General features: G+C 41.8%; 1 protein-coding gene across 4 annotated transcripts in view; it reads left to right on the top strand.

Moving 5' to 3' along the window:
* Positions 1 to 866: 866 nt before the first annotated feature.
* Positions 867 to 18146, top strand: part of LOC110524730 (non-muscle caldesmon) — a 55160-nt gene continuing 37880 nt past the window's right edge. For all 4 annotated transcript variants that reach the window (XM_090233934.1, XM_090233918.1, XM_090233885.1 and 1 more), the window contains exon 1: positions 867 to 1599. The gene's annotated coding sequence lies outside the window, so the exon portion shown is untranslated. The remainder of the gene's footprint in view (positions 1600 to 18146) is intronic.

Raw genomic sequence — 18146 nt, 5'->3', positions numbered from 1 at the left:
GAACTGGCTTGTTGTGGCATCCTATGACTTTGCGACGTTGAACGTCACTGAGCTATTCAGTAGAGCTATTCAGTAAGGCCATTCTTCTGCCAATGTTTTTTTTAATGGAGATTGCATGGCTGTGTGCTCAACTTTACACCTGTCAGCAACGGCTGTGGCTGAAATAGCCGAATCCACTCATTTGAACAGGTTCCACATATTTTTGTACATATACTGCAACCTTTGAATATGATTGCTCTTTTATTTAGGTGGACAGAGGAGTTTCAATTAGCTGTTGACTGTTGGAGTAGTAACATGTCCTTGTTTGGTGGGAGGCTACTGTAGCTCTGTGTTCTGGCAGGAGAGAGAGATGTCAGCTGTTGGAAAGGGCTTTTATAGACTTTTATTTACTCATACATTTCGGCGTGGTTCAGATTCTTTTTAGATTACTGCATTGACTTCCCATCTCACTTAATAAAACTCCTTTTAAACTGATTATATTGCCAGTTTGCAAGCACAGTATAAGTAAGCTACACAGTATATTTATTTGTTGGTACATTTTCTCACAATCACATTAGTTATTGGTCTTGCAGCACTCGCCACTCTAATTAGTTTGTATATTCTGACCTGAAATAGCTGCATCCAATAGCTGCCAGTATGGTTGGTAATTAACTATGTAATTATTAGCCTACAGCTTTATTGAAAGCAGTAATGGTTCCCTCAATACCCTTTGAATTAGGTATTAGCTCTTAAGGATGGTCTCCCACCTATAGTCTGCCTATCCGTTTCTAAAGTATGAATCAGACAACATTCCCACCTGGACGACATCATGGTTCCCTCCCTTGTTCTCTTTGCCCTGCCACATTTTTGTACATTTCACATCTGTCACATACCAATGCTGCTATATGAAAGCTACAGCTCCAAGACTAATGGCATAGTGCCAAGTTTCGTCCCATTATTTCGCAGTATTTGTTGAGAACAGCCAAAGTCTTTCAATATTGTTTTCTATTTATTTCTTCAAAAACACGATTTGTCATTTTTTGGTGAAGTTTAATTGTGGAGATAAGGTGGCAGGTAGCCTACCGGTTAAGAGCGTTAGAACAGTAACAGAAAGGTCGCTGGTTCGAATCCCAGAGCCGACTAAGTAAAACAATCTGTGGATGTTCCCTTGAGCAAGGACGTTAACCCACTGTTTCCCGGCCGTCATTGTAAATAAGAACTGACTTGTCTAGTTAAATAAAGGTTAAATAACAAAAAAATAGATGAATTGCTCTGGATAAAATCACCTGCTAAATGACTGAAACATATATAAGGATGTTTCATCATATTAGAAAGCAATAGTTACTTTTTTGTAGAAGAAAAATACATTACAACTCTTTATTGCTTTTATCGTGAGCGTTTCATTATTAGGAAAAGCCAACCGTCTCCGATACACATAGATGACCACAAGTAGAGAGAGAAATAGCCAATGTAGCCTAAACATCTTAGAAATGTGAACGGGACAGGAGGAGCCAAAACTGCACCAGAGCCAATGGATAAAAGCTCAATTGTTTCAACTCTCTCCGAAGCTTCTGACATCGAACATAAAGAAACAACTGAACTTGGCTTTCTGCAGGACAGGTACGTTTGAATTAGATATGAACTTTACATGTATTCATTTCACACGCGAGAATATGTGCCATAACTCAGTTGCCATGATTTTGTGCGCATCCCATTTTCCAAAGAAATTCGAGGCTTTTTGCAAGCTAGGCTGCGGGTATAGTTCAAGAATAATACGTTATACCCCATAGTATGAAATGAAACGATTTCACATAAAATGTTTCCCATGTTTACTGTATGTTCTTTAAATTGATAATTGCAACACAGTTCTACTAGTTTATTGACTCAGTAGGGTAACGTTGGATAGTAGATAACTAGTACCCCTTAAGTACAATTTCCAATTGCTGCGGGGAAAAAAGCAAGGTTTGGTAAAACAATATATAATTTTAAAAAAAGTAGATATCAAACAAACTATGAAGAAAAATAAGAGGGCCCCAACACACTCACCTTCAATTTGACTGCTTTATTAATTAAAAACGGATTACATTTTTTTTATTTTATCTCTAAGCAAGTGGATTATTTATCTTTAGGCTCCCCTAATGGTATACAGGTCCTTCAGAAACGATTCATACCCGTTGACTTATTCAAAATTTTGTTCCACAGCCTGAATTCAAAATGAATTAAATATATTTAAGTTGGTTATTGATCATTGCTAGAAAGCCATTTTCGAGTCTTGCCATAGATGTTCAAGACAATTTAAGTCAAAACTGTAACTAGGCCACTCAGGAACATTGAGTGTCGTCTTGGTAAGCAACTCCAGTGTATATTTGTTTAGGTTATTGTCCTGATGAAAGGGGAATTTGTCTCCCAGTGTCTGTTGGAAAGCAGACTGAACCAGGTTTTCCTTTAGGATATGGCCTCTGCTTAGTTCTATTCTTAGTAATAATGGACTGTTTCTTTTTATCCTAAAAAAAACTCCCTAGTCCTTGCCAATGACAAGCATACCCATAACATGATGCAGCCAACACCATGCTTGAAAGTATGAAGAGTGGTACTCAGTTACGTTTTGCCCCAAACATAACACTTTGTAATCGGGACATAAAGTTAATTTCTTTGCCACATTTTTGGCAGTTGTACTTTAGTGCCTTATTGCAAACAGTATGCATGTTTGGAATATTTTGATTCTATTCATGCTTCCTTCTTTTCACTCTGTCATCTAGGTTAGTAATTGTGGAGTAACTATAACTTTAGTTCATAACAGCAATCAGAACAATCAATCCCTAATACATCAATTGCTTCACTCATATAGTTATTAACATACTAAACTCAAATCAATCCTTCAGTTTCCAAATCATAATCAAAAACCCAATTAATTATCCAACCAAAATTTAGAATGACATTGCTCAGTGATTCAAATTGGCCCTATCACTTAAAGTAAAAATAACCTCAATTTAACAACATTGGCAGAATGTACATTTATATTAACATCCAGTGTAATTATCCCATAATTCTACTATTAACTTTTTTATCACGATTATAATACAGAAATTAACCACACCTATCACATCCATTAAACTCTGTAACTGTTTTAAAGTTACCATTGGCCTCGGGTGAATTCCTGAGCAGTTTCCTTCCTCTCTGGCAACTGAGTTAGGAAGGACGCCTGTATCCTTGTACTAACTGGGTGTATACACCACCCCAAGAGTAATAAATAACTTCACCATGCTCAAAGGGATATTCAAGTTTTTACCTATCCACCAATAGGTGTCCTTCTTTGCGTGGCATTGGAAAACCTCCCTGGTCTTTGTGGTTGAATCTGTGTTTGAAATTCACTGCTCGACTGAGAGACCTTACAGATAATTGTATGTGTGGGCTTCAGAGATGAGGTGGTCATTAATAAATCATGTTAAACACATGCAACTTATGTGACTTGTTAAGCAATTTCTTTGCAATTTTAAATTCAGGCTGTAACACAACAAAAAGTGGAATAAGTCAAGGGGTGTCAATACTTTCTGAAGGCGCTGTGATATAAAAACATTTAAAGACATTTAATTAGATAATATTTATACCTTTTTATAAAATACTAAATATTAATTCAACTTACCTCAGAATCATTTTATTAGATGAGACAGATAAAAAAAAATCAGCAAGAGTAGTGGCAGCCAGGGAAAGTTTGACACCGCTATATTGATTGTTATGACTAAATAATGCTTAATAATGAAATGATACAAGGGAAATGATATAAATAGGGGAGGAGAGTTTTTGGTAGCAAGTTAAGAAACAATGAAGAAACGTTTATTTTCATATTCTTCAGATTCTCAAGATTTATTTGTCCCTTATTCAATCTGAATATAATTAGAGAAAGAATAAATGTACATCTTTTACAACATCCATTTACCAAAGATGCTAACTGCCTTCTGCATTCCCTTCGAAGGGAAGAAAGACTTAGGGATGGATTCAAACAGTAGTGCCGAAGATCTGCATTGTAGCGCGGTTGAAATTTAAAAGTCATTTTCAACTGAGTCGACATATGCAGCGTTTACCGTGAATGCAGTCTCAGCGAACGCGGAAACATTGCCTTTAAATTTAAATCACGCTATAACGCTGATCTTCTGCGCTACTGATTGATTCCAGGCCTTAGGCTATTTTAGCCTTGTAACTGCGCCATGGTCTCGACTGCTAAACTAGATCACATGCCTCAGACACCTTGTGAATCATCAGAGACTCTTTGTTTTTGAAGCTTGGTTAGTAAGAACTCTTATTCCAGACATGATGATGAGCATGAAGCCAGTCTGGTGATATGAAAGCAGCCACAGACAGTCTCAACTTGTTTGAAGTATTTTCTTGGGCTTTAAAGGCGTGTAATTGAAGGCCACTCTCTGCATTCATCACCCCAGTTATAGTCGCATGCACGTGCACACAGGCACACATTCGCGCTCACACACACACACACACACACACACACACACACAACCAAGTGGAGCCCATTGGAAATATGTGACCTGCAGTACAAAACGGGATGGCGAAAAGAAAGAAATGGTAAATTGAGCATTCCTCAATCATGAAGTAAGAGTAAGCTGAAACCCATGGATTTTGTTGATTTAAGTCTGTGCAAGTATGCCTTAAGTACGCCAGCCAGTAACATAAAAATAAAAAATACCTAGGAATTACACCACACAGTACCAGTCAAAAGTTTGGATACGTCTACGTCTAGGGTTTTTCCCTTTGTAGAATAATTGTGAAGACATCAACACTATGAAATACCACATATGGAATCAGGTAGTAACCCCCCAAAAAATGTGATTCTTCAAAGTATCCACCATCTGCCTTGATGACAGCTTTGCACACTCTTGGCATTCTCTCAACCAGCTTCACCTGGAATGCTTTTCCAACAGTCTTGAAGGAGTTCCCACATATGCTGAGCACTTGTTGGTTGCTTTTCCTTCACTCTGCAGTCCAACTCATTCCAAACCACCTCAATTTGGTTGAGGTATGGGATTGTTGAGTCCAGGTCATCTGATGCAGCACTCCATCACTCTCCTTCTTGGTTAAATAGCCCTTACACAACCTGGAGGTGTGTTGGGTCATTGTCCTGTTGAAAAATAAATGATAGTCCCACTAAGCGCAAACCAGATGGGATTGCGTATCGCTGCAGAATGCCGTGGTAGCCATGCTTGTAAAGTGTGCCTTGAATTCTAAATAAATCACAGACAGTGTCACCAGCAAAGCACCCCCACACCATCACACCTCCTCTTCCATGCTTCACAGTGGGAACCACACATGCGGAGATCATCCGTTCACATACTCTGCGTCTCACAAAGAACAAAGAACCAAAAATCTCAAATTTGAACTCATCCGACCAAAGGACAGATTTCCACCAGTCAAATGCCTATTGCTCATGTTTCCTGGCCCAAGCAAGTCTCTTCTTATTATTGGTGTCCTTTAGTAGTGGTTTCTTTGCAGCAATCTGACCATGAAGGCCTGATTCAAGCAGTCTCATCTGAACAGTTGATGTTGAGATGTGTCTAACTTATTTGGGCTGCAATTTCTTATGAACTTGTCCTCTGCAGCAGAGGTAACTCTGGGTCTTCCTTTCCTGTGGCGGTTCTCATTAGAGACAGTTTCATCATAGCACTTGATGGTTTTTGTGACTGCACTTGAAGAAACGTTTAGCTTTACCAAATAGGGCTGTCTTCTGTATACCACCCCTCCATCATTGGCTCAAACGCATTAAGAAGGAAAGAAATTCCACAAATTAACTTTTAACAAGGCACGCATGTTAATTGACATGCTTTCCAGGTGAATATTTCTTGAAGCTGGTTGAGAGAATGTCAAGAGTGTGCATGTAGTGTATTTTTCCCCCTCTCCTTGTGGATGAGAAGTTCTCACATCTGCTTTACCCAGGCCAGTGTGTGTGTGTGTGTGTGTGTGTGTGTGTGTGTGTGTGTGTGTGTGTGTGTGTGTGTGTGTGTGTGTGTGTGTGTGTGTGTGTGTGTGTGTGTGTGTGTGTGTGTGTGTGTGTGTGTGTGTGTGTGTGTGTGCACGCTCTCTCTACCCTGACCCAGGCAGCGAATACTATAATTTGACTTAACACTCTGTTTGTCATACATTAAGCAGACGTCCTGCAGTGGAAAAGCTGTGTGCCGCAGAGTACATGCCAAGTCAGGCTCCTATTCCTTAGATGGTAGTGGTTATGGAGACCAAAGCCAGTGCCTCATTGTGTATGTGTGTGAGCCGTTGAGCCATCGTCTCCTGATGAACAATGAGCTTGTCTCCTGGGGACCAGGAATGGTTTCTGGCTACAACTATCTCTCTCTCCTATAGAAGATCATCCACTTTTCTAGTTAGTCAGTGACTGTGAGAAAGGGATTTGTGAATCTCATTGGAGAAAAAAGAGCACAAGGCTGTCTCTTTCTGATATATGTGTGTCTGTGTTTTTGTGTCTTAGTATTCTAACCTGTGTCAGTGTTAAAACGCTTGTCTCCTGTGTGCCATAAGACTGTGTAAAACAACTGAGCTAAAGCCAAGGCAGTTGCTCCAGGAGCTAAACCAAGACTTCAGGTCTCAGCTAAGGTTATCATGCGAGTGTGTTTCACCTCAGTGAAACTCTGAAGCTTCTCTCTTCAGAGTGCACCAGTATTGGGAAAGGGGGACACCTAGTAAGTTTCAGAACTGATTGCATTAAACCGAAATGCGTCTTCAGTGTTTAACCCAACCACTCTGAATAACAGAGGTGCGGGGGGCTGCCTTAATTGACATCATCGGTGCCCGGGGGGCAGTTGTTGTTGGGGGTTAACTGCCTTGCTCAAGAGCAGAACAGTAGAGTTTTTCACCTTGCCGGCTTTTTGATTTGAATCAGCGACCTTAACCTCTGGGTTACTTGCTACCCGCTGTCTCATTGTTTCACTGCCATAAGGTCAGCTTAGAAATGTGAATTGAATTACATGTTTAGGTAAGGATGAGATGCTGGCACCCTCCTTCCGTACAGAAAGCTGTACACATTGTGCTGATTGAAACAGTTGTGTCTGCTTATTACTGTTTCTCGTCACCAGAGAAATTAAGATCTATCCCGTTGTTTTATGGGAAAAAGTGCATTCAAGTTAAGCGTTAAGTCAAGTTGAGCATGCATACAAACACAGCATTCAACTAAAACTCCAGACTTGAGTCATGTATAGAGAGCAACATTGTATATTGCCAATAGTATCATGTTTCCTCTGTCAAAATCTGTAAATCCATTTAGCACAAATTTAGTTTATGATATTCTATCAACTGGCGTGGCAGGGTGTGAAAGCTGATGTGAAAGGCAAACACCCGACACATCGCATCAATAGGGTTAAAGGGATACTCTAGATTTTGGCAATGAAACCCTTTATCTAATTCTCCAGAGTCTGATGAACTCGTGGATACCATTTTTACTTGCTTTAACACAAGCACCTGAAGTCTATGGTAACTGATAACATGCTAGCAGATACCATAGACTTCTAGTCATTGCGCAAATGCTAGTTAGCATGGGTTCACGAAACGACCTCTAACTTCCTTCATACATAAAAAATGGTATCGAAGAGTTCATCTGACTCTGGGGAAGTAGATAAATGGCATCATTGCCAAAATCCTTTAACCCACTTGTTGGGAACTGTAACGTGTCTCATATAGCGAGCGTCACTACACTGCCCTCTCCGAACGGGAAGGCACGTCCCTGTGCTTCGACTACTCAGCTCCCTGACATGTTTGGGCCATGTGTTCCCGATGGCCTAATAGCCTCCATCCCACTTCTGACACCAGTGCAGCAAACAGCAAAGCAGGAAAGTAAACCCAGGTCGCTGACGTCAATTCCCACCCACTTGGTGGGAATTGTAACATGGCTTATATACCGAGGATCGCTACAATATTATCATCTTTAGAAATGTAATAAGGATGCTGTCCTATAATACACATAATATACAGTATAGAGGTCGACCAATTATGATTTTTCAACGCCGATACCGATACCGATTATTGGAGGACCAAAAAAGCCGATACCGATTAATCTGACAATTTAAAAAAAAACATTTATGCAGAGCAAGGGGAACAACCACTCCAAGTCTCAGAGTGAGTGACGTTTGAAACGCTATTAGCTCGCACCCCGCTAACTAGCTAGCCATTTCACATCGGTTACACCAGCCTCATCTCGTGAGTTGATAGGCTTGAAGTCATAAACAGCACAATGCTTGACGCACAATGAAGAGCTGCTGGCAAAACGCACGAAAGTGCTGTTTGAATGAATGCTTACAGCCTGCTGCTGCCTACCACCGCTCAGTCAGATACCTGTTTGCTTGTATGCTCAGTCAGATTATATGCAACGCAGGACACGCTAGATAAACTAGTAATATCATCAACCATGTGTAGTTAACTAGTGATTATGATTGTTTGATTGATTGTTTTTTATAAGTTAAGTTTAATGCTAGCTAGCAACTTACCTTGGCTTACTGTATTTGCGTGACAGGCAGTCTCCTTGTGGAGTGCAACGAGAGGCAGGTGGTTAGAGCGTTGGACGAGTTAACTGTAAGGTTGCAAGATTGAATCCCCCGACCTGACAAAGTAAAAATCTGTCCTTCTGCCCCTGAACGAGGCAGTTAACCCACCGTTCCTAGGCCGTCATTGAAAATAAGAATGTGTTCTTAACTGACTTGCCTAGTTAAATAAAGATTAAATAAAGGTGTAAAAATAATAATAATCGGTGTCCAAAAATACCGATTTCCGATTGTTATGAAAACTTGAAATCGGCCCTAATTAATCGGCCATTCCGATTAATCGGTCGACCTCTAGTACAGTATGCTAAATACATCAGGCTCCTCAGGGGCGCAGCGGTCTAAGGCACCGCATCTCAGTGCTAGAGGCATCATTACAGATGGTGGTTCGATTCCAGGCTGTACCACAACCAGCTGTGAGTCCCATAGGGCGTTGGACAATTGGTCCAACAGTTCATCTGGTGCATGAACCTGTCAGAGAACAGTGGTGGGCTGTCAGTAGAATAGAAAGTTGTCTAGAATTCTATTAAGCAATGGCATAAATGTGACATTGAATGGGAAAGGAAATGGTTATCCACAGGGGCAAATCTCACTCTAATCTTAGGGAGATTAGAGTGAGTGGCATTTAAGTGCTCTTATTCTCCATGGACTTTACAGTGTCCCAGAACTTTTTGGAGTTTGTGCTACAGTATGCAAATGTATATTTTTTAAAGCTAGCCTTTTCTTTCCTAACTGCCTGTGTATATTGGTTCCTAACTTCCCTGAAAAGTTGCATATCACGGGTGCTATTTGCGGGCTACTGCTGATGCAATACGCCGCAGGATGTTTTTGTGCTGGTCAAGGGCAGTCAAGTCTGGAGTGAACCAAGGGCTATATCTGTTCTTAGTTCCACATTTTTTAAATGGGGCATGCTTATTTACGTTAGTGAGGAAAGCACTTTTAAAGAATAACCAGGCATCCTCTACTGACAGAATGAGGTCAATATCCTTCCAGGATTCCCAGGCCAGCTCGATTAGAAAGACCTGCACGCTGAAAAGTTTTAGGGAGCGTTTGACAGTGATGAGGGGTGGTTGTTTGACCGCTGACCCATTGCGGACGCAGGCAATGAGGCAGTGATCACTGAGATCCTGGTTGAAGACAGCAGAGGTGTATTTAGAGGGCAGGTTGGTCAGGACGATATCCATGAGGGTGCCCATGTTTCCGGATTTAGGGTTGTACCTGGTACGTTCCATGATAATTTGTGTGAGATTCAGGGCATCTATCTTAGATTGTAGGACGGCCGGGGTGTTAAGCATATCCCAGTTTAGGTCACCTAACAGTACAAACTCTGAAGATAAATGGGGGGCAATTAATTCACATATGGTGTCCAGGGCACAGCTGTGGGCTGAGGGGGGTCTATAACACGTGGCAACAGACTTATTTCTGTTGCATATTATATCTGTTACTTATTCCAGACTTATTTCTGGAAAGGTGCATTTTTAAAAGTAGAAGCTCGAAATGTTTGGGCACAGACCTGGATAGCATGACAGAACTCTGCAGAATATCTCTGCAGTAGATTGCAACTCCACCCCCTTTGGCAGTTCAATCTTGGCAGAAATCGTTGTTGTTAGGGATGGAAATTTCTGAATTTTTGGTGGCCTTTAGACTTAGACACGGCTAGGACATCAGGGTTGGTGGAGTATGCAGTATGCAGTGAATAAAACAAACTCAGGGAGGAGGCTTCTGATGCTAACATGCAGGAAACCAAACCAAGTCAACAAATTATAGTGTCTGGGGAATAGGAGTGGTACTGGGGGCTGCAGGGCCTGGGTTAACCTCTACATCACCAGAGGAACAGAGGAGGAGTAGGATAAGGGTACGGCTAAAGGCTATAAGAACTGGTCGTCTAGTGCGTTGGCGACAGAGAATAAAAGGGGCAGGCTTCTGGGCGTGGTAGAATAGATTCAGGGCATAATGTACAGACAGTATGGTAGGATGTACAGTGGAGGTAAACCTAGGCCTTGAGTGACGATGAGAGAGGTTTCGTCTCAGGAGGCACCAGTTAAGGCAGGTGAGGTCTCTCCATGTGTGTGGGGTGGGACAAAAGAGGCATTTTGAGCGGGACGGAGGGCTCTACAGTGAAATAAAACAAAATAACTTGTCAAGACAGCAGTATACAAAGCATATTGACATTAGAGAGAGGCATAAAGCAATCACAGGTGTTGATCTGAAGAGCTAAGACAACAACGGGTAAATGGTGATGAATGGGCAGAGCAGGTCAGTTAGGTACATACATGACCCGAGTTCAAAGCTGGGGCCGACAGGTAAACAAAATGAGGTACCGTGTTATTGAAACAGTCCAGGGGGCATCAGCTGTGTAGCCGAGTGATCATGGGGTCAAAAGAGAAGCAATAGGTGAGTCAGGGTGCCGTTCGGTAGTCACTACTACGCTAGGCGAGCAGGGGACACAGCGTTCAGAAAAGCTAGCTGGCCGGGGCCAGTAGATGGTTCTTCGGCGATATCGTTACAGAATAGCCTGTTGAGACCACATCGGGTGATCACGTCGGCAGTCCAGTCGTGATGGATCGGCTGGGGTTCCGTGTCGACAATAAAGGGTCCAGGCCAGTTGGCAAAGGAGGTATTGTAGCCCTAGAATTAGCTGGTACATGGGCCTAGCTGGAAAATGGTGTCATTCATCAGACATCATTTTACCATCAGTGCACTTATACCACATATAAATAGAATAACTGTCCCTTCTAGTTTTGCTATGTTAGAGACATAGAAAGGCCACCATGTCCCAAACAGATGTCTATTAGCAGACATGACTAAATCACTAGGATACTAGAATCAACTGAATGTGCTGGCATGAAAAGAAGCCCTGAATTCTGTGATTTCTCGCTTCCCCCATGGGTGACATCACAGTAAGACTCAGAACAGATTATGTGATGGATAGGGATACAGAAATAGATTCAGGAGCCCCTAAGATCCCTTTGGAGCCCCTAAGGTCCCTTTGGAGCAGAAGAGGACGTGGTAGATACTGTAGATGTTTCATTTGCACAGTCAGATATGTCATCCATTACTTATGACCTAATTAGGCCGACTTTCTTTTATTTACTCTACCTTCTTTCCTCTCCTGCAGCTTGTAGACACACAATGGCTATTAGCATTATGGAAAACTGATTCTTTGATCATCACGGAAACAAAAGTTGTTCCTGGATCCCATCTTGTCTCTGGCTAGCCGGGCTGTGTCCCAAATGTCACCCTATTCCCTACATAGTGCATTCGTTTTGACCAGAGGCCTAGGGGAATAGAGTGCCATTTGGGACACAGCCCGTGTCTCTGGATAGCAGCAGTAAGCAGGTATTTGCTAGGGTAAACCATGGTTTCTGTATTCTGTTCCTGTTCATTCCCAGCTACGCTAGCTACTACGACACAGCTACCATCAACTAACATCGCCTCCTGTGTCTGTGTGTTTCCTTAAAAGGAGGAACAGTACCGACGCCTTCTCAGTTGATGGGATGTGGTTGGAACAGGGAGTACACACATAGCTTCAGCTATTTTTATTAGTTTAGACTTGATGGTGACGCCAAGGGAAACTCCAACGCAAGTATTTGAATGGAGCCTCAGCCTGCTATCTGGACACCAATGTCACAAGACTCATTAGGAGTGGGAGGGAGAGCTCAGTTTTCTGTTCCGTTCCAGCAAATGTCCCAGTCCCTGTGAGTGTGTGAGTGTGTGTGTTTGAGTGTGTCCCAGTTGTAAAGGTCAATCATGGCAACCCAACATCATCGTCACAGACAACACAGGCTAATGACTGATATACAAACTATTTCACCAGCTCAGCTGCAGCTGGTCTTTAAGGGTAGACTTATTTTGTTGAGAGGAAACTTTGTCAGTTTTGAGTGAGTGAGTGAGTGAGTGGGTGACAGTTGTGAAAGTAGAAAAGCCAGGTGGAGAGATCACTGATTACTTCAAGAGATCTCAACAAAAATGGACAGAGTTCCCTACAGAGCATTGTCTGATGAGGGTCTGTTTAGACCAAAACAACAAACAATGTTTAATCCTAATGTCAATTGAATGGTTTGTATAATGGAGAGGGTCGCACCTCACCTTCTTATGCAGATCCCTGCATGGAAGCGTTCCCACTCCAGGGCACATGGACCTTTTTAAAGTTGGCTGTATCACCAGATTTTTTTTATCAACTACTGTAACTGTAACAACTGTAACTGTAACAAACCTGCTCAAATTGAGTCACCACACATCCCCGATTCCCTGAAGGTCATCACTACACTACACTGCATCTCATAACCTTTTTGGAGTTTGTGTCCGGGATTAAGGACAGTACCATATTTGGTCACGTGGGACAACACTTGTAAGCAGCTGCACTTTCTTGATCGATTGCACACGCCTCTTTGCCATGTTTATCTAGTATCTATTAGTCTCTATCCTCTTCTTTATTGATAAGAGTTTCAATGATCGAAACGAGTTCCATTTGAATTGTTATTCTTTATGGTTTGACTAAGGGGGCTCTGCTCTCGGATGCTGTGATAGTGAAGGGAACTCCTCTTGTCTGAACGTTCTAAAGAGTTCTATTTGAAGGCAAGGTTGTAGTTCACCGTGTAGGAGAGACAACCCCACTCACAGTGTAGCTGAACGTCTGCCGACAGCATCCAGCTTTGCCTCCTCCTGTCTCTACAGCCTCTACTTCTTCCCCTGGATATTTCCTGATGTGATTCGTGGGTTTAGTCCTTTAATTGCCACCGCTAAGGCAAACTAAGCATTTTAAAAAGGAAAAAGGCACATCATGTTTTACTGTGCCTCTCTTGGATGTCGCTGATTAATAAAGTTGTAGACATGCCTGTAGTCATGCTGTGGACAAGCGATTATTTTGATCTAGTTGAGTCGTTACATGTCCAGACAGTATCTAAATAGCACATGGGGCATATATCAAAAAGGAATGTATGAAGACAGACATAAGGAAGTGCTACTTGTTGATCTAATTATGCATCTTGTAGTGGGACATCCAGACTGCCTTCAACGTCTAAGAAGCTGGACTACAGCTATGATTGTGACCTAGAGACGTAATCTAGAAACGTAATCTAGAAACTTAATTTTCACTTGTTGGCTTTTGTAGCGTACAGAGTATTAACTATCTATGTGATTTAATTCGGTCTCATTTATTCAAAAAAAATTCTCCCCAACTTCGTGATACCTAATTGGTAGTTACAGTCTTGTCCCATTGCTGCAACTCCCGTACCGACTCGGGAGAGGCGAAGGTCGAGAGCCACGCGCGTCTATTACGTCTTTTTGTAATATGATGAGTCTTTGAAATCAGACGAAGGCCTTTCGGGTCAAAATGTTGCACTCAATAAAAATGTGGGAGCCTTCCAGTGTGCTGGTATCTATCTTTCGTTTGAGACGTTTGAAACAGAGCATTGCCCATCAATCGCACTAAGCCCAGGTACCATCATTCAGGATTTGATTATGACTCAGCAAGCTATGCCAGGAATATGCACCATTGTCTGGGAATGCAGAACTCTTCCTTTTCATCTTCTTTGACATGAAAACACAATAAACACATAATATATCCAATAACTCATTCTTAAAATTGCTCAGAAACCTAACATGCTATTGGTTCACAGATGGACCCGATGAACTCCAGGAGTATTTTTTTGATTCCTTTGTTGCAGTGGCTTGTATTACTGGCTGTATTATGGTTGTTGAATGTTTTCCCAGTGTGATGCTGATGTAAGGTAACTAAATAATTCTTGATGAGGAGCAGGTAAACTGTCAGCGGGTTGAGACGGGGCAGATGTTTTTTTTGTTTACATTTTTTTGTGTGACTCAAGCTCCGATAGCACACGATTCATGACACTTCTGTATACACACACCTAACAGGTCAACACACCGACTCGAAACCAGAAGCATTTCCAAAGTTTTGTCTCTGATTTTTTGTTGTTGTCGTCATCTGTTCTTACTCAGCAACAAACTGACTTGCACCCAGTTGTTCCTGTCAGTTTTATTTGATTTTATAGAAGATTTCAACACATACACAAACGACGATGTCAAACAAACATCAACTACATCACACCGGCCCAGACCCACTAGCCCTCACCTCTGTTTTTCTCCTTCTGACAGCATCGCGAGGTGTATTTATATGAATTGCATTTCGATATCCGTGAAGGCTGCATGGTCAGTGTCATGGCTGTGAATGTTTGACAGATAGCCAGTGACATGAGAGCAGCCAGAGCGAGCCCATGAAGGTCAGAGAGAGAGAGAGAGAGACGGAGAGAGAAATAGAGAGGAAGATGTAGTCGATACAGTTAAAAGAAAGAGAGCGCGAGAGGGAGAGATTCAGCGAGAGAGAGAGTCCAGCTCAAACTCTGGTCCAGGTCCAGTTTTCTTTTTCATGACTTTGCAGCAGGCCACAGAAAGAAGTGAGAGAGTGACGGAGAGGGATAGAGAGTCTAAGGAGAGAGAGAGAGAGACCCATGCCCGCAAACTGAACGCGCTCCAGATGTGTACATTTCAATGTGTCCCCAGCCCCCGTCATGTGGAACTGATTTGTGGGTTTGATTCAAGTGGTACGAAGGACTGGACATAACATGGGAAGTCTATTAGATGATGTTCCCAGTCCCACGCATAAACGAAGAGATTATTATGGGACTCAATTACAGGTGTATATGAACTCCGTTTTTTTTGGGGAGGTTTCTCGGAGACGGAAAGGTGGACAATGTGTAAAGACGTCTGTCTGTACTGTATGTGATTGAGAACAGCTGATTAACATAGCTCTGTTTCCATAGCATTGGGTTTTGCATGATGTGTCAGTACTGTTGGAGAGAAACGACCAGTTGTAACTGCGAATCAGAGTGAGTTCCACTCCTGACCGCCAAAGCAAGAGTTGAGAGTCTTCAACTCTTCACATGTAGAGTAGCCTCTCCCCTTCCATCATTCCATCCATCCTAGCCTGGTATTTAAACCCCTGCTGGAGCCAGGCCAACCCAAACAGGCCTGCAGCTCCAGTAAAAGTAGCAGTGGCGTCAGGCTCCCTGACATGTATGAGGGCTGGTTACCCCGACATACATGAGTTACCCTGCCAGTGGGTCAGTGTGTGGTCACATCCCAAATGGAACCCTATTCTTATATGGACTATTCCATGTAAAAGGACCCACGTTTCTTTAGGAGCATATCAAATTGTGTCAAATGAAGGATAAGAGTCTATATTTGTGAAGACAATAAATGTGTTTTGAAACCATTTTCCTTTGCAAGAATTAGGAACAAGCAAAAGCTTTCATTTCTGGTCACACAAATGGAAAGGGGTTCTTAAAAAAACAACTACTAGAAAAAGTCTTAAACGGTATTAGAAATGCATCAAAACACAATAATGTTGACGTAAAGGGCCCCTGTCAATTAATATCAACATTTATATTTAGTTTTGCAGAAATGATTTGCCTTCTGTAAGTTTAAGACATTTTGCGTAGTGTCTTGGCATTCTGTTACCAAAAACCCACATACAGTATCTTTAAGATATTTTGCGTAGTGTCTTGGCATTCTGTTACCAAAAACCCACATACAGTATCTTTAAGACATTTTGCGTAGTGTCTTGGCATTCTGTTACCAAAAACCCACATACAGTATCTTTAAGACATTTTGCGTAGTGTCTTGGCATTCTGTTACCAAAAACCCACATACAGTATCTTTAAGATATTTTGCGTAGTGTCTTGGCAGTCTGTTACCAAAAACCCACATGCAGTATCTTTAAGATATTTTGCGTAGTGTCTTGGCAGTCTGTTACCAAAAACCCACATACAGTATCTTTAAGATATTTTGCGTAGTGTCTTGGCATTCTGTTACCAAAAACCCACATACAGTATCTTTAAGATATTTTCTAATTTCTCTCCCTCATGAAGGAGGATTATGAAAGTTCACAGAAGTAACAAGTAAAGGTAGACCTAACAATTAGTTGTAGTGTTTTTACTGATAACAGTCTTGTTTATGAATTATGAAGTGATTCAAACGTGTCACTCTGTTACCAAATAAAATCTGTAACAAAATGACTGCAATTGAATTGGCCACAATGGGAAATCATAGTAGTCACAAACCACGGTTGGAGTAGAGCACAGCACAGTACAGTAGAGTACAGCACAGCACAGTAGAGCACAGCACAGTACAGTAGAGTACAGCACAGCACAGTAGAGTACAGCACAGCACAGTAGAGTACAGCACAGCACAGTAGAGCACAGCACAGTACAGTAGAGTACAGCACAGCACCGTAGAGTACAGCACAGCACAGTAGAGTACAGCACAGCACAGTAGAGTACAGTACAGTACAGAACAGCACAGTACAGTACCGCACAGTACAGTACAGAACAGCACAGTACAGTACAGAACAGCACAGTACAGTACCGCACAGTACAGTAGAGAACAGCACAGTACAGTACCGCACAGTACAGTACAGAACAGCACAGTACCGCACAGTACAGTAGAGAACAGCACAGTACAGTACTGCACAGTACAGTACAGAACAGCACAGTACAGTACCGCACAGTACAGTACAGAACAGCACAGTACAGTACCGCACAGTACAGTAGAGAACAGCACAGTACAGTACCGCACAGTACAGTAGAGAACAGCACAGTACAGTACCGCACAGTACAGTACAGAACAGTACAGTACCGCACAGTACAGTACAGAACAGCACAGTACAGTACCGCACAGTACAGTACAGAACAGCACAGTACAGTACCGCACAGTACAGTACAGAACAGAAAAATGGAGTATAGTTCAGGACAGTACGGTAGAGCACATATGAGTAAAGTACAATATAATGTAATATATTCTACTCTACTGGACTGTTCTGTACTGAACTATACTCTACTTTTCTTTACTGTACTGTACTCTACTGTGTGCTACTGTACTGTACTCTACTGAACACTACTTTTCTTTACTGTACTGTACTGTGTGCTACTGTACTCTACTGAACACTCTACTTTTCTTTACTGTACTGTACTGTGTGCTACTGTACTGTACTCTACTGAACACTCTACTTTTCTTTACTGTACTGTACTGTGTGCTACTGTACTGTACTCTACTGAACACTCTACTTTTCTTTACTGTACTGTACTGTGTGCTACTGTACTCTACTGAACACTCTACTTTTCTTTACTGTACTGTACTCTACTGAACACTCTACTTTACTGTACTGTACTCTACTGAACACTCTACTTTTCTTTACTGTACTGTACTGTGTGCTACTGTACTCTACTGAACACTCTACTTTTCTTTACTGTACTCTACTGAACACTCTACTTTTCTTTACTGTACTCTACTGTGTGCTACTGTACTGTACTCTACTGAACACTCTACTTTACTGTACTGTACTCTACTGAACACTCTACTTTTCTTTACTGTACTGTACTCTACTGAACACTCTACTTTACTGTACTGTACTCTACTGAACACTCTACTTTTCTTTACTGTGCTGTACTGTGTGCTACTGTACTGTACTCTACTGAACACTACTTTTCTTTACTGTACTCTACTGAACACTCTACTTTTCTTTACTGTACTCTACTGTGTGCTACTGTACTGTACTCTACTGAACACTACTTTTCTTTACTGTGCTGTACTGTGTGCTACTGT

This window comes from Oncorhynchus mykiss, chromosome 1 (genome assembly GCF_057628025.1).
Source record: "Oncorhynchus mykiss isolate SJ-2025 chromosome 1, ASM5762802v1, whole genome shotgun sequence".
Classification (NCBI taxonomy): Eukaryota; Metazoa; Chordata; class Actinopteri; order Salmoniformes; family Salmonidae; genus Oncorhynchus; species Oncorhynchus mykiss.
The sequence above is the reverse complement of the archived record's forward strand: the minus strand, read 5'-3'. Positions and strand labels throughout refer to the sequence as shown.